Raw genomic sequence first — 26,820 nt, forward strand, 5'->3', positions numbered from 1 at the left:
GGGTTAAAAAACCAAATTATCATAATATAAATATAAAAAATTAAAATCACTATGTTCCAACTATAGAAAATGTATCTTAACACAATTAAAAAAATATAATTATTATAAATTGCATCTTATGTTTAAAATAGTTTTAAACAGTAAAACATTTCTCATAATCAAGTATCTTATATATTGTTAACTCAAACTGCCCATAAACTTGTTGCGGTAGTTTCTCCATGATTATATTTTAACATTTGTCATTTAATAATTATAATATAAAATATATCATTTATATGCAATAGTTCTTAGTATAAAAATGCAAAGAAAATTTATTTATAATCTTAATACAATTAACTACGATAATCAACGACCTAAAAAGTTCTAACAAATTTCTAACAAAATTATGGAAAGTGTGCGAATTTAGCTGTCTCCGAATTTTTGATGAGAAAAAGGAAATTAATTCTTCTAAAATATTTTTTGTCAACTTCATTTCTATGTTTCATAGATAAAAAATTAGAAATTGATAGTGGACGAGCAAACCCTTGTTTCGATTAATGAAATTGAATCATATCAGGGAAAGAAAAATGCAGGTTAAACGGAGCTCTTGTTGGACAATTCGAATTTGGTCCCTTGACGCGTCGATTCCTCCTTCTCTTCTATGGAATCTTATGCGTATCTTTTTTGTTCTCGCAACGAAAACGTATGAGCTTTCCTTGGCTCCGTCGAGCGCATCGTCACTGTCGACGAGAAATTCTGTGCGGGCCTATTAGTGGCCTTCGCGGTATCGTAAAGTAAATCCCACAAAAAGTCGCGGGCTCTTTACGATCCCGACGTTTTCTTAGGCGCTGATAGCTGGTGGAGAGAAGCGAAAGGGCTCGGGGGAATTTACTGCTTTCACATTCCTATCTATTTTAATGACAATTATAGATTTATTGTCTATTGCATATCAATCTATGCAAGTTGATGTCGTATATTGCAAATTCAAATGTGTTGTTTCTATATGCCTAAACATTTAAAAGTGATACATTTGACTAAATCCCATTTTACATATTTTTTGCTATGTTAAATTACGCCACTTAACACATAACTGTGTTAAAAGACGTGATTTAAAATAGTAAGAAATATGTTAGAAAAATCCCAGCTAAAATAGCACACTTGGATTTGTAATGTAGTAAGACGATCATTGACAGATTGAAGAGAATTAGCGAAGAAGATCAACATACGATACTCTGTTATTAAGAATAAATTATATCAATCAAATCACGAGGACTTGATAAAACTGAGTTACGTTTATTCACTCAATTATATTTCCTACTTTCGAAGGCTCAATTCCGAATTCGTTAAAGGCAACATAATAATAATAATTTTATGTGTGCTCCAAAAGTGAGTGACACATTTGTAGTCAAATAAAATACGCACGCAAGACGAAATCATATGTTTTTACAAAACCTAAAAAAGTCTTAAACCCGTAAAATGAAAAGAAAAAGAAGAAGAAAAAATACAAAAATAATATATATAAGTAATAAACACAATAAAACAAAAAGACATTATAACACACATATATTATATTTTCTAACAGGAAGTCTAATATTCCCCGAGAGTTAGGAGATACGCTTGACTCTGCAAGCTTTTTGTTGCACTGGCGCCAACGGGGCGAGAGCGACTCCCAACATTCTCAGACGAATACGGCTGAAATCATTCGCCGGGTGTGCCAATTTCGACACTCGGAACCAGGTCGGTGCTCGTAAGGGCCGAAAGTAGAAGGTGGAGGCACGAAAGACGATAGTTCTCTCGTTACATCTGTGGCCACGGTACATTTAGCACGTCTGTGAAATAAAGGCTGTTCGCAACGGGGGAAGGGAGGCTAAACGTGTCGGAGATCGTAAGGGTTCCAATCGACTTCGCGAGTCTTCACAATGCGGAAATAACACGCGCCGAGCTCGTAAATTAACACACATCGCACGCGACGTTGCTTAATCATGTTTGGGATTAGTACTTTGAAATCGAAATACACATCCATTTCAAATATTTCACGCGACGTTGACAACGAAATGCTCGTGAGACGGCCCAAAGATGCAAATAAAAATAAATATAGCTTGCAGCGTGATTCTTCTTTACGTCGCTATAAATTCACACAAATTATAATGGGCATGAGAGCATTTAGGCTGAAATACGGACAGCAGCCAACAGCTGTGTCGACGAGACATGGCAGCCGGTCGCATGAGCAATAGTTCGGCAATCGCCGAACCAGCGGTATCATACAGCGCCGAATATACAAGTACGGCCCCATGTCGGTGACACCTGCTTACAGATGTTTTAGGTACCATACAACGATACTGCTGTTTCTTCAGAAGAGCGACGCAACCAGCGTCGTATAATTCACGTTTGTCAAGCTTCTCTTCAGTAAATCTATGGCTCACACTTGCAAATGTGTTAGTCGATTGAAAGACGCCAGATTTCGTCACATCCGCTGAATGTATATCTTCAATATTTCGATATCTGTGTAAACGCATTCTTGGACTTTTTCATTGTAATATCAATTCTGCATTATCTCTTCTTTTAAAGAGTTTTAAAGAGTTCAAGTGCTACTCTCTCATAGTCAATAATTATTTTATTAATAAAATTGTTTAAAATAATTAAGAAATAATTTTCAACAATATTAATGCGGTGAAATAATATGTAATAATATGTAATGATTTTTTTATTTTAATAGTTATCAGATATTTAAGAATTGACAAAATAAAAATTGTTAGATTTTTCTTTGACATTAGTATCAATAGTAAAAAAAGAAATAAGAATCTGAAATGTGTTCCTTATTATACTTGATAAATGATTTATTTAATTTAATATTAATTGAAAATGCACAAATGCTATGTCCAAATAAATCATAAATATAGAAATATATATTAAGAAATGATGAGGTTATTTCAAATCTGGTGTTAACTTTTTATGTACAGGGTGTTCCTTAAATATCCAGCCACAATCAAGGAGGCGATTCTTTGGTTGATTTCAAAAAAGTTCACAAAAACTTGTGTCCTAAACGTCTTAAATTTATCCACGCCGAGAGCATATCTTTTTGCAGCCAACTGATTCCATCCGCTTACAAAATAATGTAGAACAGTCTCTGTTGATATACCTTCCCTATAGACGTATTGGGAGGCCGCTAGCAGACAATTTCCTGAGATGTCAGTTTTCAGAAACATACCAATCATTCTCTCCAGTATTTAAGATAAAGTATGACAGACTAATAGGCCGATAGACTTTCGCTATAAAATGCCTATCCTGTCCTGACTTTGGTATGAAAGTCATTCTGATGCCTCTCCAAACCCTGAAGAAACGCCTCAAAACAATACTAGCTCTGAGAAGTTTAGTCAACGGTCCCATTAAAAAATTATCTTACTTTGTAAGAGGACTGGATAAATTCCGTCTCGTCCAAGTACCCTATAGGGTCCGAATGTCTTTACAGCCCTTTCCAAGTCATGAAAATATACTATCTTTGCCGCCAGCTCTCAGGTATTCGGCTTACTAGGTGTAGAAGTATGAAACCGGAATTTCTCTATAGATGGTGCTAGCCATCAGTTTAGGGACCGTAAGACCGCTTCTGCAGCGACATCATCTCCCTCTAACAGCTGACGAACATTTTCAACACACAACAACCCAAGTTAAATACACCGGTATATTTTTCTACAACCTTAAACATGTTGAGTTTTGTGTCTACGAACTACGATTTGCGGACAGCATTGGTTTTTTGTTATCATTTGAAGAAAACTGCTGCAGAATCGAATGCTTGTTGAAGCTTACGGTGAACATGCTCTTGATAAAACACAGTGTTTCGAATGGTTCAAAACATTCAAAAGTGATGATTTTGACGTGAGAAACGAAGAGCGTGGGAAACCACCGAAAAAGTTCGCAGACAACGAATTGCAAGCCTTATTGGATGAAGATGATACTCAAACTCAACAAGAACTCGCGGATGAATTGAATGTGACGCAGAAAGCTGTCTCAATTCGTTTGAAAGCCATGATTCAGAAAGTGAGAAAATGGGTTCCGCATGAACTGAATGAAAGACAGCAAGAAAATCGAAGAACCACTTGTGAAATGCTGCTCGACAGATACAAAAGAAAGTCCATCGTATCATGACAGGTGATGAAAAATGGATATATTTTGAGAATCCTAAGCGTCAGAAATCATGGGTGAATCCAGGCGAACCATCGACATCCACTGCAATCGCTTTGGAAAGAAGACAATGCTCTGTGTTTGGTGGGATCAGAAGGGTGTAATCTATTATGAGCTGCTAAAACCTGGTGAAACCGTTAACACTGATCGCTACCAACAGCAAATGATCGATTTAAATCGAGCATTGCGTGAAAAACGACCGGAATATGGAAAAAGGCAACACAAAGTCATTTTGCTCCATGATAATGCCCCATCACACACAGCAAAACGGGTCAGGGAAACGATCGAGGCGTTCAGTAGGGAAATACTAACGCATGCGGCTTATTCTCCAGACTTGGCTCCGTCCGATTATCATCTATTCGCATCAATGGGACACGCTCTCGCTGAACAACGCTTCAATTCGTATGAAAATGTACGAAAATGGCTCAATAGCTGGTTCGCTTCAAAAGAAGAAATGTATTTTTGGCGTGGCATTCATAAACTGCCGGAGAGGTGGGAAAAATGTATAAATAGCAATGGACATTATTTTGAATAAAATATTTTTTATAATTTTCAAACAACAGACGTGTAATTTTTTACAAAAACATTCCGGTTTCATACTTCTACACCTGGTAATCGCTTTATCAAAACTTTCCGAACATTTTGTATGTATTAATTTAAGAAAATTTGTTATTATACTCTCACCGAATAAATATTTTTTATTTTTAAGATATTTTCTCTTAATGTATTTGTGTTTTATTGATAGATTTAATGCTTAATTTATTTACTTAATTTAACGATTTTACTCTATATCGTTTCGTTTCTTTTATAATAGTCTTAAAAAAAAGAGATTTTATTTCTTTGAGAGAATCATTTTTATTTTACTATTTTCATTTCAATATTTTTCAAATTTGGAGTCGGCTGATTATTGTAGTCGATTATTATTCCATGTGTAAAATTTCGACGATGAATCATCATTGCTCCATAGATTTCAGAAACAAGCCGCGATCCCGCAGAAATTGTAATAAAAAGAATAATGTACCCAGTCGAAGGTGCATACATGTATGCATGGAGCTCATATGTATGTGCTTTCGGTTATGTGCGTTATCTGCACCACAGTTTCTACGGAGCTGCAGTTTGTTTTTGGCATATATGCATTGCTCCCCTCCAATACGCTTATGTCTTCTCGCGAGCAGATCGGCACAGAAGTGGAAGGGAACGTAGCAGACGATGCGACGATGACGACATGTGACGCGACGACGGTTCTCTCCGCCAACGCGGCGCGTGGGGGTTCGCCGTGGATCCCATTTACTCTTCCGCTTGCCGCTCATCGTGTACTTTTTCGCCAGCCGTCGCTCTCGTCGTCCACGTACGACCTGACAGCTATAAAAGACGAGCCGCTCGACCGACATCTGGCCTAACGCCGCGCACTTTGTAGTCTACCTATGTGTAAAGGGGTCCTCGCGTCGTCTAGCAGCTTTTGCTGGTTACGGATTGACAAGGGGAACGCCGTCGACGCCCTTCTAGGAGGCTGCGAAACATATACAGAATGTCTCCGATCATTGCGCCGCGTGTGTGTTTTTTTTTAACTCTTGCTGCTCGTGTGATAAGTTTGATTTTCTTTTAACGCGAATGTCGAGCCCAGTACACATCAATGAAATTAGAAAAGATTTTGGTGACCTAATTCTCTTTCGTAACTGAACCTCCGTCTGATTCTTCCTAATTCGGCGAATTTTTTTACAGAGTAAAATTGTTGAACCCAGATAGCATGAAATATCTCCAAATCATCCCGAATGTATCCTGGATGCTCTGAAAAGTGTTTCAAAATATCCTGAATATGCATGCGTTAGTATTTCCCAACTGAACGCCTCGATCGTTTCCCTGACCCGTTTTACTGTGTGTGATGGGGCATTATCATGGAGCAAAATGACTTTGTGTTGCCTTTTTCCATATTCCGGTCGTTTTTCACGCAATGCTCGATTTAAATCGATCATTTGTTGTTGGTAGCGATCAGTGTTAACGGTTTCACCAGGTTTTAGCAGTTCATAATAGATAGATTACACCCTTCTGATCCCACCAAACACAGAGCATTGTCTTCTTTCCAAAGCGATTGCAGTGGATGTCGATGGTTCGCCTGGATTCACCCATCATTTCTGACGCTTAGGATTCTCAAAATATATCCATTTTTCATCACCTGTCATGATACGATGGACTTTCTTTTGTATCTGTCGAGCAGCATTTCACAAGTGGTTTTTCGATTTTCTTGCTGTCTTTCATTCAGTTCATGCGGAACCCATTTTCTCACTTTCTGAATCATGGCTTTCAAACGAATTGAGACAGCTTTCTGCGTCACATTCAATTCATCCACGAGTTCTTGTTGAGTTTGAGTATCATCTTCATCCAATAAGGCTTGCAATTCGTTGTCTGCGAACTTTTTCGGTGGTTTCCCACGCTCTTCGTTTCTCACGTCAAAATCACCACTTTTGAATGTTTTGAACCATTCGAAACACTGTGTTTTATCAAGAGCATGTTCACCGTAAGCTTCAACAAGCATTCGATTCTGCAGCAGTTTTCTTCAAATGATAACAAAAAACCAATGCTGTCCGCAAATCGTAGTTCGTAGACACAAAACTCAACATGTTTAAGGTGTAGAAAAATATACCGATGTATGGAACTTGGGTTGTTGTGTGTTGAAAATGTTCATCAGCTGTTAGAGGGAGATGATGGCGCTGCAGAAGCGGTCTTACGGTCCCTAAACTGATGGCTAGCACCATCTATAGGAAAATTCCGGTTTCATACTTCTACACCTGGTAGCTATTAAAAATGACATTTAGTATAGCGAAAGTATCAACATAACCTTCAAAATACTTAGTTCAGTAGAATCAAATCATGGCAACAGATAAAGTGCATTTCCAACACTGTTCTTTATGAATTGGGACTTGGTTAGGTGGCATGAATGAGAGTGTGTTGTTTGAGAGAGCATTTGAAAATTTTATGTAATTTAGATTGTAAGAATAGGTCTGGCAAAGCTGAGAGGTAAAGAAAATATAAGTCTTAAGGTGAGGTAACGGGATAAATGAATGTGAAGGGTATGAATCGGGTGCGAATCGTGAACCGCCGCTTTCCTCCGCCCGAAGCTAGAAGACGCAGCGACGCGGAGAAACATAGATTCCGCGGAAGAACCCGTTGCGAACCACTATTCGCAAGTATCACGACCGCGCATCGGTAAAAGACATCTTTCTTTCTATATGTTATATAGGCTTATCGCTTCTCGTGCGCTCATTAGTTCAAACAGAATAATTAATTTCTCGTTAACTACTGCGAATTTTGCAAAATGGGTCTACCTTTTCTATCAGTTTAACGCCTTCTATTTATTTGAGTGAATGTGCGAAACATATCGTACACTCTATATATAATTATACACTCTATATAGAAGAAATTTTTTCCTGGGATTTGAACTTGGCTACAAATTTCTAGCCTCAAATCGAAACACGATGAAAAAATAGCTTCTCTTAGAAAAACATGTAAAAAGAATAGCTGGCGCATGAAAATATTAAACGTGATTGGAAGAATGTTATTTTTATTACAAATCCCTTTTTTGGAAAAAAAATGCTTTTGGGCAAGGAAATCAGTCGAACTTGTTCTATCCCTATGAACAAAATTTCTCCAGTGGACTATAAAACATCTGATAAAGATGCATGATGTTTGGAGCTATTTTTTAAACCAAGACTGTGATACTTTATCTCTTACAGAGAATTTGGTTGTCGAAAAGATAATTAAGATTGATTAGAAAGCATTAGTACCATCTGCCGAACAGTGATTTCTAAACAAAAGACGAAACTGGATTTTTTAAGAGGACAATGATTCAAATATAAATATAATATAAAAAATATCGAAGTCATTTTTACTTCCAACGGAAAGAAGAAAACAACATCAAAACATTAGACTGGCCAACATAGTCACCAGGTATAAATTCTATCGAAAATGAGGATTAGTGGAGATGAAGCTACATGAAGAAAAAATGTACTCGACGAAACATTTATCTCGATTCGTTCGATATGACCATTCCTCGAGAGTACTGGTACGGAAAAAAATCACAAGAAAATGAAAAAATTACTAGTATACTAAGAAGAAAGATAGTTCCTCAGTAATAAACCAACAATTTTTTCACATACTTGTAGTTTCTTTCCGTACGGGTATGCTGCAACATTGGCAAAAGTTATATCTCGAAGATGAAGGCAATAATTGACAACGATGATGATGGGGCAACTTAATATCGTATATAGATGGTTTAAATGACATTGCAAAAATAGTGCAATAATTCTGCATGAATAAATGTAACCGACTTATCACGCTTTTTTAACAGCAATCCTTACATCAGAAAACAGTAAAACAAACTTTTCCCAAAAGCTTACCCGTGAACAATAACTACTAAAGGATAAATACTAAAATAGCGATATTTTGCCTGATGTTTCGTTTGGCTCTCCGCAAAGGATACAAACTTCAAACTACAGAATTCTATTCGCACCAATCACAGTCGAAGTATAGAGATGGTCGGCATTACCCAGGGACCGGTATTACCTTATTCTCTCCTAATTAAATAATATACATGTAACTTTTTTATTTTTTATAATATATAGCTGAAAAGTTATGTTTACCACGTTCTTATTAAACAAAGTGTACATATTAATGTTAAGAAATATTCTACTATAATAATGTGATAATATCATTTTAAATATTTAATTATTTATAATCTTTCTATGTATCTTATTTAAATAACTTATTTAAGTTACTGTTTCATATATAACAGCTTTTAACATTTATTAATCCGGTGTAGTACGGGTGATCGAATTCCTTATTAGATAGGCGCATTGCCTCCACACGGAGTTGACGAAGTTCTGTAGCGCACAAAAGATAGACGGATGCCGATTCAGCCGTCGTGTGAACCGGATCTACATCGTTACCAGCTGTCAAGCTGACATGTCCACGTCGTCTCACGTTGAGTAGACCACCCTGTCTTTCCGCGGCATTGCATAGGATACGATCAACAAACACTGCATTTTAGTAAGCCGATGTCGGTCTCGATGCAATCCGCTGTGAAAGTTTTATGCACGCATCTTTGTAAAACAGTAGCTGAGTCAAATTGGGGAGAGAGAGTTTTCATTGCGAATAATTTATTGGTAATTTGGAGAATCATCAATCAATCTAGTCGTTTTAAAAATATCTTCATTCGGATAAATCTTATTAACTTCTTCAAATATTAACATACATATATAAATTTAGATTCAATTTTATCTTTTTAATTGGAACACATTGTCAATAACATATAATAAAATGTAATGTGAATAAATAAATATATATTCATTACGCAGAAAATAATGCCGTTGAATCAATAGAATTACTAACAGAACGCACGTACGTAAATCCAAGTATTTCATTTTTACAGATATCTGTGAAATTTCCTGGTAGAATTATAAGCAGATTTCCTAGACATCCATCCAATTACTGTCTAATATTAATATATTCTTATTAGTTATAATAATACTGTATGGGAAATGGACAAGAACATGATACTGTTTTATTCAGACATAATTCAAGAATAAAACTGCCCATTTTATGAGGATAAATCAATAAGTACCGGTGTTAGTAATGAAGGCGCAAGTTTATCACAAACATTTTTTTTATTTTTTAACGTAATCCTCTTTTAGGAGAATACACTTTTCCCACTGCCATTTTTAAGCCTTCTGAAAAATACCATTTGTTAAACTCTGCAAAATAGGCCTCTGATTTGTCGACGATCTCTTCATTCAATGTGAATCTCTTTCCACACAGCCAGACTAAATTAGCTTTTCTTATATAGCTATTATTGTACGTATATTCGAAAAGTATATGTCTCACATGTGAATTCGCACGCACAACCTTACTTTTATTATATTGATTACATCGTTGAAAATCACTGTTTTTTCGACATGAAAAGAAAGAAATTGCGAATAATATTTTTATACGAATTTAATCTTGGCTTACTGCGGTCGAGGCAACGCAAAACATAAACACTGCTTTTGGGAAAGGTTCTGTAAGTGATCGAATCACCAGACGTTGGTTCGAAGAGCTTCGGTCTGGTGATACAAACCTCGACAATTTGTTTTGCAGTCATACTATTTCAGCGATTGATGACAGTGTTTTGAAAGACATAGTTAAAGCAATCTCGTATTTATTAGTTCGAGATATTGCATACAATGCACTTTATTGTTCACTATTCAACTGTTTCCCGATACCTCAAGGGCATAGAGAAAGTGGAAAAGCTTGACAAGTGAATACTACCTGAACTGAGAGAAACAAGCTTCGCCGATAATCAGCTTTTCATTGCTTTCCTGGCACAATAATAAAGGAATATTCAATCGAATAGTAACATGTAATGAAAAGTAGATCTTTTATGACAATCGTCGACATTCTGCGCGGTGATTAGATGCTGATAAAGCCCTGAAACATAGAGAGTGCGCTATCTTAATTGGGACTAAAGTTACATTTTATTGTAAAACTCGTTTATTAAATACTAAATGAAACTTACAAAAAATTATTTGCATATTTTGTTTATGGGACACTTTCTGTAAACTTTCACTCTATATAGCCATCTTTGATCTTCTATCACCACTTCCTCAATCCTCAGCTTGAAGCGAGAACATGCTCTCTGCATTTGATCTCAGCCTATGTCTGCGATTGCTTATTGAATTGCGGTCCGTAGAGATGCCACATAAAGGTGTCTCGACTTATTACTGAATCTCTCAACAACGCTCCAAACGTAGTAGTCCAATCGATTAAGGCCTGGACTATTTGGGGGCCAAAACGCTTCTTGAGTGAGCACAGAAACAAGCGGCAGCGGGCAACTCTCTCGGTCTTGGCATCTTTCGAAAGCATTTGTCGCACTTTAATGACGTAAGATGCGTATCTCAGTTCTTCTTCAGCAATTCTTTGCATAGTGATATTGCTCACACCCAAGATCGAAGCCAAATTTCGGAGCGATATCCCAAGACCCTATGAAATCAAATCCTGGATCTTTTCCAATATTTCAGAGGTCCTTGATGTTATTTCACGTAAATGTTTCTTCCTTACCAGATCACAGGAACGTTCGTTCGATTGCTAAGAAACCGAAAACTTCTGAACCACCCGGTAAACAATCGATTTCGAATAACCAAAGAACCTCATAATCTCAGGCATTGCAACCGGAGGTACAGCCGCGTAGGGAAGCGCGGCTGACCGGAAGAAGAGGGAGACCGCGCAAAGCACAAAAACTAGAACCGAAACAAAATTAAGAACTTATTTCAGTAATTTTTAACATTTTATTTTTGTATTATGGTTACGACAGTTATTCTTTATATTAAGGCTACAAAAGTTTATTTTTTATATTATGAGTTTATTTTTAGATAATTCCACGTACGATAAGTAAAAAATATCGAAAAGTTTTAGTTAATGGCATGTTAGGGCGATCTATAAGTCGCGCGTGCGAAGTCACACAGAAAAGAAGAAAAAAGTTATTTTATAAACCACTAATAAAATCAATAAACGAAAAGCGGAAGTTATTTTTTCAAATAAAAACCGGAAGTAGAAGGGGACTTCCGGCCGGCAATATCACGGACCCCAGCCGACATAGAAATAAGGTTAGGTCATCCCAACGACTGGCTCCAGTCGGTTAGAAAGTAAGGTTAGGAGAATTAGGTTAATTCAACCGACTGGCACCAGCCGAATCTAAAGTAAGAAATGCGCGTGCGCAAGACCCACGTGGGTTGAAGGCAATTGGCCAAAATTAACAGCGAGAAAAACTATTGGCGGAGATTGGCGACGACTGGACGCGCGCCTGCGCGAAGGCCCCGATGGGCGAAAACGATTGGCCAAGACCAACGGCGAATCAGGAAGTATCGCGGAAAGCAGGCCAGGTTCGAAATTGAAGAAGAAGCAAATAGGACTGTTCTACGGGAATGTTTGAGGCGAGAGGACGCAGAGTTTGAGAAGCCCGGAACTACACAGACGAAAGAGACGAGGGATCCTTGAGAAGCTGTTGCCGAAGCGGAAAGCCTGCGAGAACGGCCTGATGCACAACTGCTGGTGGAGGCCCAGAAGATGTGGGGGAACGACCGGTCGCCGCTGCGACGGTAAGTGGTGTATAAGTGCCACAGTTCCTCTCCGCGTAATCATCCCTTTCTTCGGAAACCCCGCGTCGGAAACCCGAGACGTCGTACGCATGAAAATACGCGAATCGCGACATAAGTCCACGGAATCGGGAAATTCCGCTCGGAAGAAATCCGTCGTCGGCGGGATCAAAAGGACGGCTCAACGCGCTAACCGACGCGAATTGCGTCATCTTATCGCGCACGGCCGATCTTGTCGGGACTTGCTCACGACAAGAGTTCTGCGTCGCAATAGCGCGACACAAAGAAGCCACGGACAACGCCGCGTGGTGATACTTTTTTTCTTATCGGCGTAATTATTCGCGGAATACTTCCGTCTCATATATATATTCTTTTGTTGCGTAGGTTGCTATATACTTTTGTGTTGTTCGTGTAATATTCTTTCATTATTTTACCCTATTATCGTTAGTCGCGTTGTATTATACTCATTACTCGTATGTACATATCCATTCCGCATTTCCTACGTGCGTTAATTCTGTTTTTATTTAGTTTTGCTTTATGTTCTGATAGTATGTAAAAATCCGTATTTTTTGTTAATCCTGCTATCATTAGCCGCTTTGATATTTGTTTAATCTTATAAATAGATTTCGATTAATAGTTCTTATATATAGAAGCTAGTGATTAATTACTTATTTTGAATATTTTATTGTTGTTAGTAATTCGTAATAATTAAATTATGGAGTTTGTAGTAATCCCAAATATTTCAGTGCTTAAAATTTACAGTAAATATTATCTTATCATTAATATAAATATTTAAATATTAATATTTAATAGTATAGTAGTGATGAAATACCTTTATAAAAATTTAATACTGAGAATTACTGAATTTGCAGTGATTAAATATTGAGAAAACAGTGGAAATACAATAGTTAGTGACCATAGATAAAGCAAATGTTCCGGTAACAAAAGATCTAGGATGTTTGATTGCTAACAAGATGACTCAGGTTCAATATTGTCTTGAGCCTGTATTTTTCTTTTCGTTTTCCTTTTTTTCTTTTTATTACTTTTATTTCATTATTATTGTATTATTATTATTATAAATAAAAAAACTGACGTATAATCTTTTTATGTACATAATTTAACAAATTAATCAATGATTAGGTGTTAGCCAAATAATTACTGAAACACTACCAGTATTTAATCATTGTAAATTCCTTAATAATTCTCAGCATTAAATTTCTGTAAAAATAGGAAGTTTGATCAACGTTGATTTAACATTATCAAACATTTTTCATTACTTATCATTAATATTGTGATTACTTTATAATTCGCTGATAATAATAAACAAGTATAAAAATAACAGCCAGTTTAAATAAATGATATAAAACTACGAAATATTAAAAATCACATAGGCCTATATTGTAGCAAAATCGACTTTCATTTATCAACCGTTTCGACGTTTTAAGTATCAAATCAAATTCGATTCAATGTTGTGCTTCTAGAAAAGGTGAGATTCCACTGTAAGAAATTTCAAAAATATTACAAATACATAAATTTTTTAGAAGAACAGGACAACTATATCAATGTATTATTTCTGCATTAGCTTGTGATAACTTTATGAGTTCATTTTCTCAGTCCCTGGTTTCCAAAAGCGATTATTTTAATAAACGCATATCCGATATACGTGACACATCCTGCCGCAGACATGTGCATCCTATTTACGCAGGATCTGAAGCGAGACCGAAAATGTCCTAGCGCCTCTCTTGGTGATTTATACATAAGAGGCGGATGTACGTCGTGAACATAGAAGGGTGTTTCGGCAACGAGAGTGAAATTATATATGTTGCTTTTCGATGGGGAGCGACTCGAACGCGGTGCGACTTCCTTGTTATTTCATAGTCGAATAAATTGCTGTTTGCTTCTTTTGCGGAATGTTGTTGCGCATTAAAGCGGATCATAAGGGTAGCGATGTCATGAGTAGAATAACATCAAGTCTACGACATGTGCTGACTAATTCACCGCTAATACACATGGGAAAGAACACCGAGGAACTTAACTCAACATCGAAACGAAGTCCAACGTAGACAGATGTTTCACGAGCGAGAAACTAAAAATAATCAAGAATATTGTTATCAGCTGAACGAGAGAAGAAGTATAGTCGGCAGATTAAAAGTTGCGACTTTTTTTTTGAAGAATTTCGCAACGTTTTCTTCATTCAATAGGAGAATTCGTTTTAGAATAATTTTCGGGAAATATATTTTTCTATTGGATCGAAATGCGAAACTCATCGAAGAAGAAAGTATTGCACCTTTTGGGACCATGGCACACACAAAACGTAAGCAATAAAACTTAAATAGTAAGCAAATTGACTATTTGCGGTATTCTTCTTACTTCGAAGAATAATCGAGTATGATTGGTCAATTTGCTTACTTCTTATGACTTATTGCTTACATTTTTCTGTATGTCATGGCTCTTAATCTGCTGATTGTATTTAACACTAGAACTACCGAGAAAAAACAAAGCTATTTCTGCCAAAACCAGTCAAAATGACTGGTCTTTAAAATATATGTAATAATAGAATATTTTTATATTTATTAATTTATTACTATCTTACAAAAGAAATTTAAAGTTATGAAATTACAACTATTTATGACAACTATAAAATATAAAGTAATTATTAGATACCAAAAGTTATGATTCGTCACATTCTTACAAATATAGTTTTTCTTCAGAGTGCATTGTCCGCATACATAATTTTTACACGTATTACAAATGATGGTAGTCTTATTATTATTACAGTACCATTTGCGTGAACAAGATGAGCTCTTTGAAGTACTTTGAACATCAGCCTCTCGTGACTCCATTCCTGATTTTACGTTTTCAATGGCAAGTTCACTTGCTAGTTGAAACATAAAATCTTTTTTAGATATCTTCTCACCTGTTGTTTCCCTATATAAGATCCAGGCATTTATGCCAGCTAAATCTAAAATGTTGTAAAAAACTTGGAGTGGCCATCTTCTTGATCCTGATCTGACACTGTATTTCTTTACCATTTGGTCTGTAATGTCTACGCTAAATTTAGTTTTATTATAAAACTCAACTGTTTCAGGTAAGCTCCTGTTACTTTTTTCAAATATGATGGATTTATGTTTCGAACTCAATATAGAAACTTTCTTTTTCGGTTTACTTTTGTAAATTGTAAGAGTAATCTCATTTGATCTATAAAACAATTACGAAAAACAAACCATTTTATCCTTCTTTGTTTTACAAATTTTTACTAATTCCTTTTTGTTGCTGCGTATAGTGCCAACCAGTGTGGTTCTTTTTTAAAGCAATTTAGATGCCAGCGGTAAGCTTGTAAAAAAATTGTCAGTTGTTATGAATCTTCCCTTCATGGTATACAATTCAATAAGTTTGAGTACGATAAATTCACTAAGAGGTTATGATGTTACTCGTGTTTCATCTCTTCCTAAATAAGGAAACCTATTTAGAATATATTTCGTTTAAACATCAGATGCCAGCCAAAATTTAATACCAAATTTGTCAGGTTTATTCGGCACATATTGCGTAAAATGGCATCTGGCTTTAGTTGGAAAGAGTTGTTCATCAATCGTAATATTTTGTCCTGGCTTGTAGCAATTCTGACTATTTTGAATAAACCTATCCCATACTGTTGATATCAAAGCAAATTTATCATTTTTTAAACGTTGACTTCTATCATACTTTTTATTGAAGCGAATAAATTTCAATATTTCGACAAAATCATTTCGTCTTATGGTGTCGGAAAACAAGTGTGGTCCCCATTTTCTGTTCCATAAATATAACAGTTTCAAATTATTTGCTTCGTATGCTCCCTGTGCATACAAAATTCCAATAAAAGCTTTAAATTTTGGTTTCGTTAGGGTCCATTTTTTATCCAAAACTCGAGAAGCTTCTAATTTTGTGCAAGATATTATATATTCAAGGATATTGCTGTCAATGAGTAATGAAAATGTGCTATTTACTTCACCTTTCATAAAATTTTTTTTGGTATATCCTGTGGAACCGGATATTTCTTTGAAAATATTATGTAGTGATAATCTTCCAACACTAGACCCTTCTTTTATTTTTTCCCAACTGGTTCCGTCTGCGGCAATTTCAATTTGATGATATTGTATATTATTTTCATCTTCAGAACTTGAAAACACACAAACACGTCTTCTTTTACGTAAATTCAAAATATTTTCTAATTCACTGTCCCAGAACTCCTAAACTTGGTCTATAATCTCATTATCACTATTCACACTATAAAGTTCAATTTCATTTTACTCTAATTCACCATCCTCGATATCAGAGCATTCCATAAGTACATTGTTCAGTATTTGCACAACAGTTCAGAGGTTTTCAATCGTTTTGCCGTTTTTCGGGCTTGTAAAATAACGTCAAATAAGACAAAATTAAGTCCTATTCCAACGACTATAGTATATTCCGTCGCGATCCTCCAATTAAACCCTGCCACGTGCCGTACTTGTGCCGGAAACATTTGAGATGCGTCGATTCCCTTAGCACTGTCGCTAAGCAAGCGGCATTTGTTTCTCGAGCGTTTCGGTTTGACTTTAGGATCGCAACGGAACATGATATTCAGAATGATCGCGTGAAATGGCATCGATACTATTGTTACGTTACACCACGGTTATGTTTATATGTCTATGTTGTATCGTCAGATAAGCCGTGGCATGCAAGTAAATTTTCTAACAAAGAGCTGATAAATCCATCTAAATATCTAATCAACGGTGTCGGGTTTGGGAAACAGATTGTAGGATACTTTTCCACTTTGAAAAGTAACGGTCAAAATATCTGGTATTGTTATAAGTACCAATGTTACAAAATTATTTTGATTCAGCGTAAAAAAATGAAATTCATTATATTATACTTTTAGTTATCCCTGCAAAAATCACTACATCATTGCGGAAAAAAAATATAACATGAAGTAGGAATTTTATAGTGAAGTTGTAAAACCAGTCATTTTGACTGGTGTGGTAGCTCTAGTGTTAAAGAGTTAGACCTTGGGATGTGACCGAGTGTCACTAAACAAGTAGATAAAGTCGATGTTAAACCGTCCGAGCCGCACAGAACATCTAGAGGTTGACTTCTCCATGGATCCCGCTGCCCATACACAGTCGCCCGGGCGTTTCTCGAATTCCGCCCAAACTTTTGGCCTAGGAAGCTGGACCAGCCAAGTCTCTCCAGAGGTGCCGTATAGTAATGTGTGCGCGGGGGGATTCCCTCTTCGACAGCGCTGTCGTCTCCGAAGAGATGTTCGAATCGCGGGACGCTCGCTTCGGACACTCAGTATGAAGATAGGAAAATGCGAAAAATGAAACACGTACTCTTTGAAAACAAATAAGATGAACTCTATTTATAAAAATAAAAAATATGAAAGCAGTTAATGATAACAGGATTGACAAAATACGGATTATAAATACTATTAAGAGTATAAAGCAAAACTAAGAAATACAAGATAGTATAAAGGAAATAAAAAACGGCTTGATAATGATTGACTTAGGAAATACGGAATAAATATATATATATATATATATATATATATATATATATATATATGTAATGGATATAATATCACACGGCTAAACGATAATAGAATAAAATAACGGAAGAATACTATATGAATAATGCAAAAGTGCAGGACCACCTAACAACACTTCGAGAGACGAAATAGTTCTGCGAATAAGTACGCCGATAACGAAATGATGCAATGCGGGGTCGTTCGTGTTCTCTCTATGTCGCTTTATTGCGACGTAGGGCTCTTGCCGCGAACAAGTCCCGACAAGATCGGGCGCGCTCAACAAGACTGCGCAGTATGGATCGTTCAGCTTGTTGGCCGCCCCTTTGATCCTGCCGACGACGATTTCGCTTCCGGACGAAATTTTCCGGCTTTGGTGTACTTACGTCGCGATCCGCGTTTCTCACGCGTGCGACGTCTCGGGTTTCCGACGCGGAATTTCCAAGAAGAGAGAAGATTACGCAGAGAGGAACTGTGGCACTCTTATAAACCACTTACCGTCGCAGCGGCGACCGGTCGTTCTCCCACGTTTCCTGGGCCTCCACCAGCAGGTGCGCACCAGGCCGTCCTTGCAGGCTTTCCCCTTCGGCAGCAGGTTCTCGAGGATCCCTCGTCTCCTTAGTCTGCGCAGTTCCGGGCTTCCTCAATTCTGCGTCCTCACGCCTCCAGTGTCCACATCGAACAGTCCTCGTTGCTTCTCTTACAATTTCGAATATCACCTATTTTCCGCTATCTTTCTGATTCGTCGTTGGCCTTGGCCAATCGCAGTCGCCCCTCAGTATCTTGCGCAGGCGCACGCGCGGCCATCGCCGGTCTCCTCCAATACTCTCGCTCGTTTCTCGTTCTGGCCAATTGCCTCTCACCCACGTGGGTCTTGCGCATGCGCGTTTCTTACTTTCCGTTCGGCTGGCACTTCGCTTTTATATCAGCCGGGGTCTGCGATGCCGCCTACCGGAAGTCCCCTTTTCTTCCATTTAATTCCGGTTCTTATTAAAAAAACTTCTGCTTTTCGTATACCGAATTTATTAAAATAATTTGGGCTTAGAATTATGTAAAACTTAAACTTGTAATATAAAATTATACTTTTGTAGTCTTACTCTAAACATAACAAAAATAAAACTGTTCTTATAAAAATTAACTGAAAAAGATTCTTAATTTTGTTTCGGTTTTGTTCTTGTGCTTTGTGCGGTCTCCCTCTTCTTTCGGTCAGCCGCGTTCCCCTACGCGGCTGAACCTCCGGTTGCAGGGACCAGAATTTATACTATTTTTTGACAATTTTTTTAGAAAGGGAATAAAATAAATAGAAAATCTATTTGAAGGGCATTGTTAAATCTATATATTATCTATTAATTATCTATAATAATTATCATTTATAATAATCTATTTATTATCTAACAAAATTTGTATATTATTTATTTTCGGTATAAAATGGCAGTGCTAAAGCTGTCTCACTACATTGCTATGAGCAATATATTAGGTTGGTAAGAAAGTTATGTCGTTTTTCTGTTGCTCCAATTGAAATGTTTATTATTTCGTTGTTCTTTGTGCGATTTAGACAATTTTAGTATTAATCGAAAGCTAATATTTCCACGTTTTGATTTTTGATATTACAGGTGGTTTTTAATCATTAAATTTTGAGAAATAGGGTATATGATAGATAAAAAAAAACTTCAGACACTCTACGCTTTATGAGTTTCAACTTGGTCATAATGCGACGGAAGCCCATAAAAATTTGTGTTTCGTCTTTGGACCATCTAAAGTTAAAGTGCGTACGATCCAAAGATGGTTTGAAAAATTCAGATCAGGTGACATGAAGCTTCAAGATGAACCTCGCGGAAGACCAAAGAAGCTTGATGACGACGTTCTGAGGGCTTTATTGGGTAATGAACCACTATTAACTACGAGGGAGATCGGGGATAAGTTAAGCATTAGTCATATGACAATTGAAAACCACTTGAACAAGCTTGGCTTTGTCTACAAATGGTATCGTTGAATTCCTCGTGAATTAAGCGAAAAAAATATGGCAGATCGAATTTCTATTGCTTCTTCTTTGCTTGCTCGACAACAATATGAACCATTCTTGGATTGCCTGGTTACTAGTGATGAAAAGTGGATTATGTACGATAATGTAGTGAGGGAAAGAGCCAAGGTAATGCCAGGCAGTTCGCCTCCTACCCTTGCGAAGGCCAATTTGCACCCAAAAAAGTTAATGCTTTGCATTTGGTGGGATTGTCGAGGTCCTATCCACTGCGAACTGTTGCAACCAAATCAAACTGTCACAGCAGACCTATATTGTGATCAGCTAACCCGACTGGATACAAAAATATGTGAACTTCGTCCAGCACTGTATAACCGAAAAGGGGTTATCTTCCAACATGACAATGCCAGGCCTCACGTGGCTTTAAAGATAAAGGAGAAGCTCCAGGATCTTGGTTATGAAGTTTTCACATCCACCATATCATCACATCCACCATACCACCATATCACATCCACCATACTCACATGACCTGGCACCATCTGACTATCACTTGTTCCTCTCGATACAAAATTTTCTTAAAGGAAAAATATTTCGAAATTTTCAGGATGTTCAGAGGGCAGTGGTAGATTTCCTTGAAGCCAGGAAAGATCCTATCCTTTGCTTTTATACATTCGGCATAAATGACCTTGTTGACAGATAGAGGAAGGTCATAGAAAACAGTGGTCAATATTTCATTAATTAATGTCACTTATGAGCTTAAATATAAGAAATTGAAATTTCCTTAAAAAAATGACATAACTTTCTTACCAACTTAATATTTTCAGACGACCTTCTCCGCGGTGACGTAAATGGCGGTCGCATTTATTGAGCTGGTACAGGAGAATAAGATTTTTTAGGTTCTACAAAACATTTGCTAGAAAAATATGTAGGATTTTTTTTAAATATTAATTTTTATGGAAATAGTGGCTACTTAAATAGAAACATTTTTCATTTAAAAAATAAATAAACATTATCTGTGTCAAAAACTTTTTAATATATCAAAAACAGCTATATCGAAAAACGGTTATATATCGAAAAATGTATTTCTCTAGATTAATGAAAAAGAAATTGACTAAAATTTTTTTTTCAAGTCAATCTAATGAAAAATGTGAGAACTATCGACGCCATCAATTCTGAAATGTTATTTCCAGAAAAATTCGTTTAAAGTTTTGAAAGTGATTTTTAACTATAAAAAATAAGAGAAATTTACATTAACTTTTTAGTATGCTATTCCTGCGTCATATAATAGGTTTTCCAAATTCTCATCAGCTTTTTTTGCTTTTTTTTGGTGAATTTGGTCGTTTTCCGGGACAATTTAGCAGTTTAGATCATAAAATGCTTGTGTTCACGCGTCAGGCATCTGCTGCAATACAATAATTATAACAATCGTTGCCTATTTTCAGACTCAAAATCTGCATTATAGCTATTATGTTGGAAAAGCCGTCGATATAATTACGTATGGTAATATCCATATTCAAAATATTTGCACCTGAACTAATTTTCGGAGCGATGGACCACATGGCCGAATTAAAACTTTCATTACTGTTTTGGGTAGAGCTTCCAATATAACGAGTCAATAAATCTTTGCTGCTAAGGTCTTCGTATATAGATTTTATAACATTGAAAAGCAATATATTGAGTGATGTTTTGCTCGATGGTGCTTAGTGTGCTCAGAAATATTGACTCTAAACTTATTAAGCAGTGGGAATTTCTCATTCAAACTAAAGAAAAATTATTTTTAAAACGTTACACTATTAATTACGCAAAAAATCTCGATTTTTTAAAATCTCCAAAGTGATTTTTAGGAGCCCTTTGAGAAGATAAAACCCTCATAAGGAGATTGTATAATTCAGTGTCATATTTATAGTGGAGCATGAAGAAAGGACGAGCTATTTATAAATAATATTTATCGAGTAAAATTGTTTTTAACACGTTAGACACCACGCCGATTTTACGTGTCGTTCCGTTCATGCCACAGTTAGCCGTCAAGCGGGCCCTTCCGGGCCGCTCGCCGATATGTAAGCCAAAGTATAAATAAACAAATGTCAGCTAACGGAACTAAAAACTAGAAGGTACTGCACCGAGTGCTATAATTAAAATTCACAAATGTTAGATTCAAAGACAGCCAAAAATGTAACGCAAAAAGCTACAACCTTCTGTAATCAATGTACAAGCAAACCTCACCTTTGTTTACCTTGTTTTAATAAATTACATTAATGTTTTTAAGTATTATATTCTTTACCTTAAAGCATTGACCAAAAAAAAACCGATGTCGCCTAAATTAAATGTTCAGTCTCACAAGTACGCAAGGACCGACACGCGCGCAGCAATAACAAGAACGAAAAGTTTGCCGCCGGTCCCTAGGGACCGGCATAGCCTAAACGGAAAGTCTAGCGCCGGTCCCTAGGGACCGTCGTGGCGTTTAACGTGTTAAACATTTATTTCACTATCTAAATGATAAATGTTAATTTGAAACGAAGTTGAGATAAATATATATGCATATTATAAAAATGGAAATATTTTTTTATTTTTTTTATTAATTTTATGTTTATGCTGCAACAACACAAACTTCCAAGGGACATCCTAAAGACGTTCAGAAGATATCTTACGTCCTAAGAAAGTTTCCACATCTTTTAGATAAGGAATGCTGTATGGACATCAGTTGTGATGTGAATAATATCATAATTTTTTTAGCATTATGTAATATGTACTTTCATTAATATGCTGTTACAAGCGTATTAAATAATATTAAAAATTATGGGAGATATTCCCACTGACATCAAAGATATCTGTTGAAATTTTGCGTATTGCATTGACCATTAATATCGAAATGGTTGTATCAATGGGAAGTGCACAGAGTTTTCCATTTATTGCTACAGTATTGCGGAAAAATTAACATATGTATAATCACGCAAATAATATATATTTTGTAAATATTGTTACACCCGTGTCTTGATGCCCGCGCCTTTAGCGCCCTGAACATACAGCAGATTCTCTTAGCAACGAGTCGTAAACAACAGATGATCAGCGTTGACTAATAAACAACGGGTTAAAAAGATTCTCTTTGGGGTCGTTGAGTCGTCGTGACGTGCGCGACGGTCTTTAACGAAAGAGAGAGCTTAAGTCTGCGAGTTACGTGTGTTCCCTTGTAAATAGTAAATATAGTTGAAGTTGTTTTCTTGTTAACGTTGTTTCGTTTTATTTCCCCGCGCGAGCGTAACAATATAATAAAAAATAAAATAAATATACAATTTGTACATTATATCTCGAAAGTTGCATGTTGTATCTTTGTTAGAAAGCTGTCATAAATATATATTAGGTCAATCGGAAAATTCTGTCCATCTAGCGGCGAATAGCTATAGTTAGAACTGTCGGTAACTCTGTCTAAACCAAACTTAATTTTTTAGTTTTACCATCTGTCAATAAAATTCAGTGCATAAAAGTACGTTCGTATCAATAATATTGTTTCTTGCTGCATCGAAAATGTTGAAATTGGAATCAAATAAGCGTCATTTGCGCGAAGCGTTAATCTTTTGCTTCACATGGAAGAAAATTGCAACTGAAGCTCATCGAATGTTTGTAGAAGTTTAAAGTGATAGTGCTCCTTCCGATAAAACATGCAGATAATGGTTTCGACGTTTTAAAAGTAGTGATTTTGATGTGGAGGACAGAGCGTTCTGGACGGCCAAGAGCATTCGAAGACGAAGAATTACAGGCATTGGTGGATGAAGAACCATGTCAAACGCATGAACAACCTGCAACCTGCAGAAGCATTAAATTGTGCTCCATCTGTCCGATCGTTTGAATTTCCGATCGTTTGAAAGCCTTGGGAAAGGTATACAAGGAAGGAAAATGGGTCCCATATGAACTGAAGCCAAGAGACGTTGAAAGGCGAAAAACCATCTATGAATATTCTGCTTGCTAGGCAACAATGAAAGGGGTTTTTGTATCGTATCATCACTGGGGTTGAAAAATGGATATATTTTGACAAATCCAAACGTCGAAAAATCATTTGTGATTCCGGCCAACCCTCAATATCGATGCCAAAGCGGAATATCCACGGATAGAAGGCAATGCTATGTATTTGGTGAGATTAGAAGGATATAGTATACCATAAGCTGTTGAAATCTGGTCAAACAGTCATAGGGTGTCTCTACCGAGAACAAATTTTCCGTTTGAATCGAGTATGGCACGAAAAACGACCAGAATATGAAACGAGACAGCATAAAATGATTTTGCTTCGTGACAACGCTCGGCCTCACGTCACAAAACTTGTCAAGGAAATATTATAAGCACTGCACTGGGAAGTGCTACCCCATGCAGCTTATTCACCAGATTGTGTCCCTTCCGACTACCACTTGTTTCAGTCGATGGCACACGCACTTGCTGAGGAACGCTTTAATTCTTATGAAGACGTCGCAAAATGAGTCTCTGACTGGATAGCCTCCAAAGATGAGTCATTCTTTCGACGCGGAATTCGCTTGCTGCCCAAAAGATAGGAAAAAGTCATCGCTAACAATTAATCGATTTGAATCGTGTTTTGAGCTAAAAATGTCCAATAACTCAAAGAAAATGCAACGTGATTTTGTTGCACAACAATGCTCGACCACACGTTGCAAAAGAAGTTAAAGATATGTTATCGCTTCAATGAGAAGTCTTACCACACGCCACATATTTACCAGACTGTGCTCCTTCAGATTATCATTTATTTCGATCGATGCAGTACAGCCTTGCTAACCAGCACTTCAAAATATGAAAAAATACAAAAAATAATTCAATGAATGGATTACTTCGAAGGATGAACATCTTTTTTATCGCGGAATTCACTTATTGCCAGTAAAGCGAAAAAAAGTTATAACTAGCGATGGAAAATATTTTATATCAAATATAATTTAACGTCTCTTTAAAATAAATATGATTTTTTTTATAAAAGTCCCTCAAAACTAACCGAAACACCTAATATATGTGATTATATATGGGTATGTATAGACAAAATTCATATATAACCATTTTTTCCCGGAATTGCATTTGGAAATCTGGGACGATTTAGGATATCCTCAAGATGAAATATGGTATACATATGAGAAATTTCTTAATATTTGAAGCATGTGAAAGATATCGCAAAACTTATGAGAGCAAATATTGTGTCGACGGATTCGAGTCAAACATCAATTTATACGAGATCGATAGAGTCATCAGAAAAAAGAATCCGCAAAGGTTAATAAATACGGCTGCTAATGCAAGAACGCGAGAGGAAACTTGGACCCGATTTATCCGCGGTATGGCAGGAGGGAATAAACACATCGGCGGGAGAACACACGCTCGGTTCACAGGATGTGTCCTTCCTCCCGAGCGCACTTGGACAACGAGGCATTCAGCGCCAAAGATTCTAACAGTTAACCAGAACGGTAAATCGCATATACTACCGTAAGAATACTCACTGTTTCTTTATATTTCGGCTCTGATTGACAAGCCATAGGCGACCTTTTGTTGGTCTCGAAATTCCTTTTGTAACAAAAATCTCATTCATTAATGCGTAAAACGTAACGATTACTTATAAAACATTTCGCATAGGCTTTCTGACGTCGATATAAATCTATAGAAGATTTAGCTATAGAACAAAGGACCATCGGAAGGAACAAAGGACCTTGGATCATCTTCAAGGAGACTAACATACGACCCGGAACGCGGGATATTTTTCGCTTCCGAAACACACTGTATTTTTCTCCACATACTTATAGAATAATAGTAATAATAGTAGTAATAAGAGTACTAACCTGTCATATTTACATAATTCTGACGACTTATAGTACAGTAATGCATGTTTCAACAGCTAATGATAACAGAATATTGTATACAAAGCATATACATTATTTCCCTATCATACTTTCTGAGGAACAAAGAACAATAAAAATCTGCACTCTGTGGAAATAAATCGTCCTTAAAAAAAAAACAGAATTACGTCATATCTATCGACTAATTATCCTGCCGATTGTCTGCTCAGGAATAACACGATGTTCATTTTCTCTCGATATTACAAAAAACAGTCATGGAAGAGCAAAATTATTGATTCAGATATAAACATATTCTTCGAACCGATCAAGAAAGAAACAACAGATATCTTCGAGAAAGAAAAATTTTTTGCTTCTCCGTGTAACGGAGTAACAAAAAATACCCCACGAGTCAATTTAATCCAGATCTGATAGTTTGCACTTTACAATAGATTCCGTTTACTGCCATCCTCACTCTTCTTGTTTTATAACATCTAGGTTCCTCTCGGAGACGTAAGACGTTCTCAGAGATAATATAAGTTACATTGAGGAAAAAATTTGTTTAATTTTAATAAATATATTTACTAAAATTAGATTTACTTAATTTAAAGAAATATTATTTAAATATAAAAATTGTTTACTTAATTTTAGTAAACTGAAGCATCAAACATTTTTTAAATAACTTATTCTTGAAAGGTTTATTTCAATTAAACTCAGGTTTACTATATTATAGTGCAATATTTACTGAAATCTGATAAATGAATGTTTTAAATATTGAACCTGGATCTTTTAATTAAAAAAAAAGACGTTTTAACAAATATTAAATTCATGTTTTCAAACTATCGAAAGTAAGAAGTAGTATATTTAAAAATAATATATATTTTTTCAGTATAACTTATTACATTTCGAGGAATATATATTTGACAGTGCTACTCTATTTTTTTTCTTTAATATTTGTAACAACATCTAAAACACTTTACTAATTTATATATTGATATTATTTCTATTATAAAATTAAGTAAACATTCTGATAGAGTTTGAAAACATGTGTAGACAATAAGATGTATTAGTCAATTAAGACGAAATAATTCAGAAGACATAGCTGACTCCAGATTCAGAAGTCCCGAGTTGAAATTCGATCAGTGTTAAGCAAATTTTTTCAAGTACAACATAAATGGAATTAATTAAATGGTATATTATTGAAAAAGATTT

General features: G+C 36.1%; 1 long non-coding RNA gene across 4 annotated transcripts; it reads right to left on the reverse strand.

Annotated features, from left to right (window-relative positions):
• Positions 1-9,585: 9,585 nt before the first annotated feature.
• On the reverse strand, positions 9,586-18,490 carry LOC106749298. Of its 4 annotated transcripts, XR_001374844.1 has the most exons (6): positions 18,319-18,490; positions 11,914-12,151; positions 11,248-11,426; positions 10,706-11,169; positions 10,459-10,617; positions 9,671-10,093 (listed from the first exon to the last, which is right to left on the reverse strand). It is a non-coding gene; the product is annotated as an uncharacterized LOC106749298 (long non-coding RNA). The 4 variants fall into 4 exon arrangements; XR_001374845.1 differs by having other exon boundaries at positions 9,586-10,617; positions 11,914-12,207; XR_001374846.1 differs by having other exon boundaries at positions 9,668-10,617; positions 18,380-18,490.
• Between the last annotated feature and the right edge of the window lie 8,330 nt (positions 18,491-26,820).

This window comes from Dinoponera quadriceps, unplaced genomic scaffold (assembly GCF_001313825.1).
Source record: "Dinoponera quadriceps isolate SergipeBrazil2010 unplaced genomic scaffold, ASM131382v1 scaffold3588, whole genome shotgun sequence".
Classification (NCBI taxonomy): domain Eukaryota; kingdom Metazoa; phylum Arthropoda; class Insecta; order Hymenoptera; family Formicidae; genus Dinoponera; species Dinoponera quadriceps.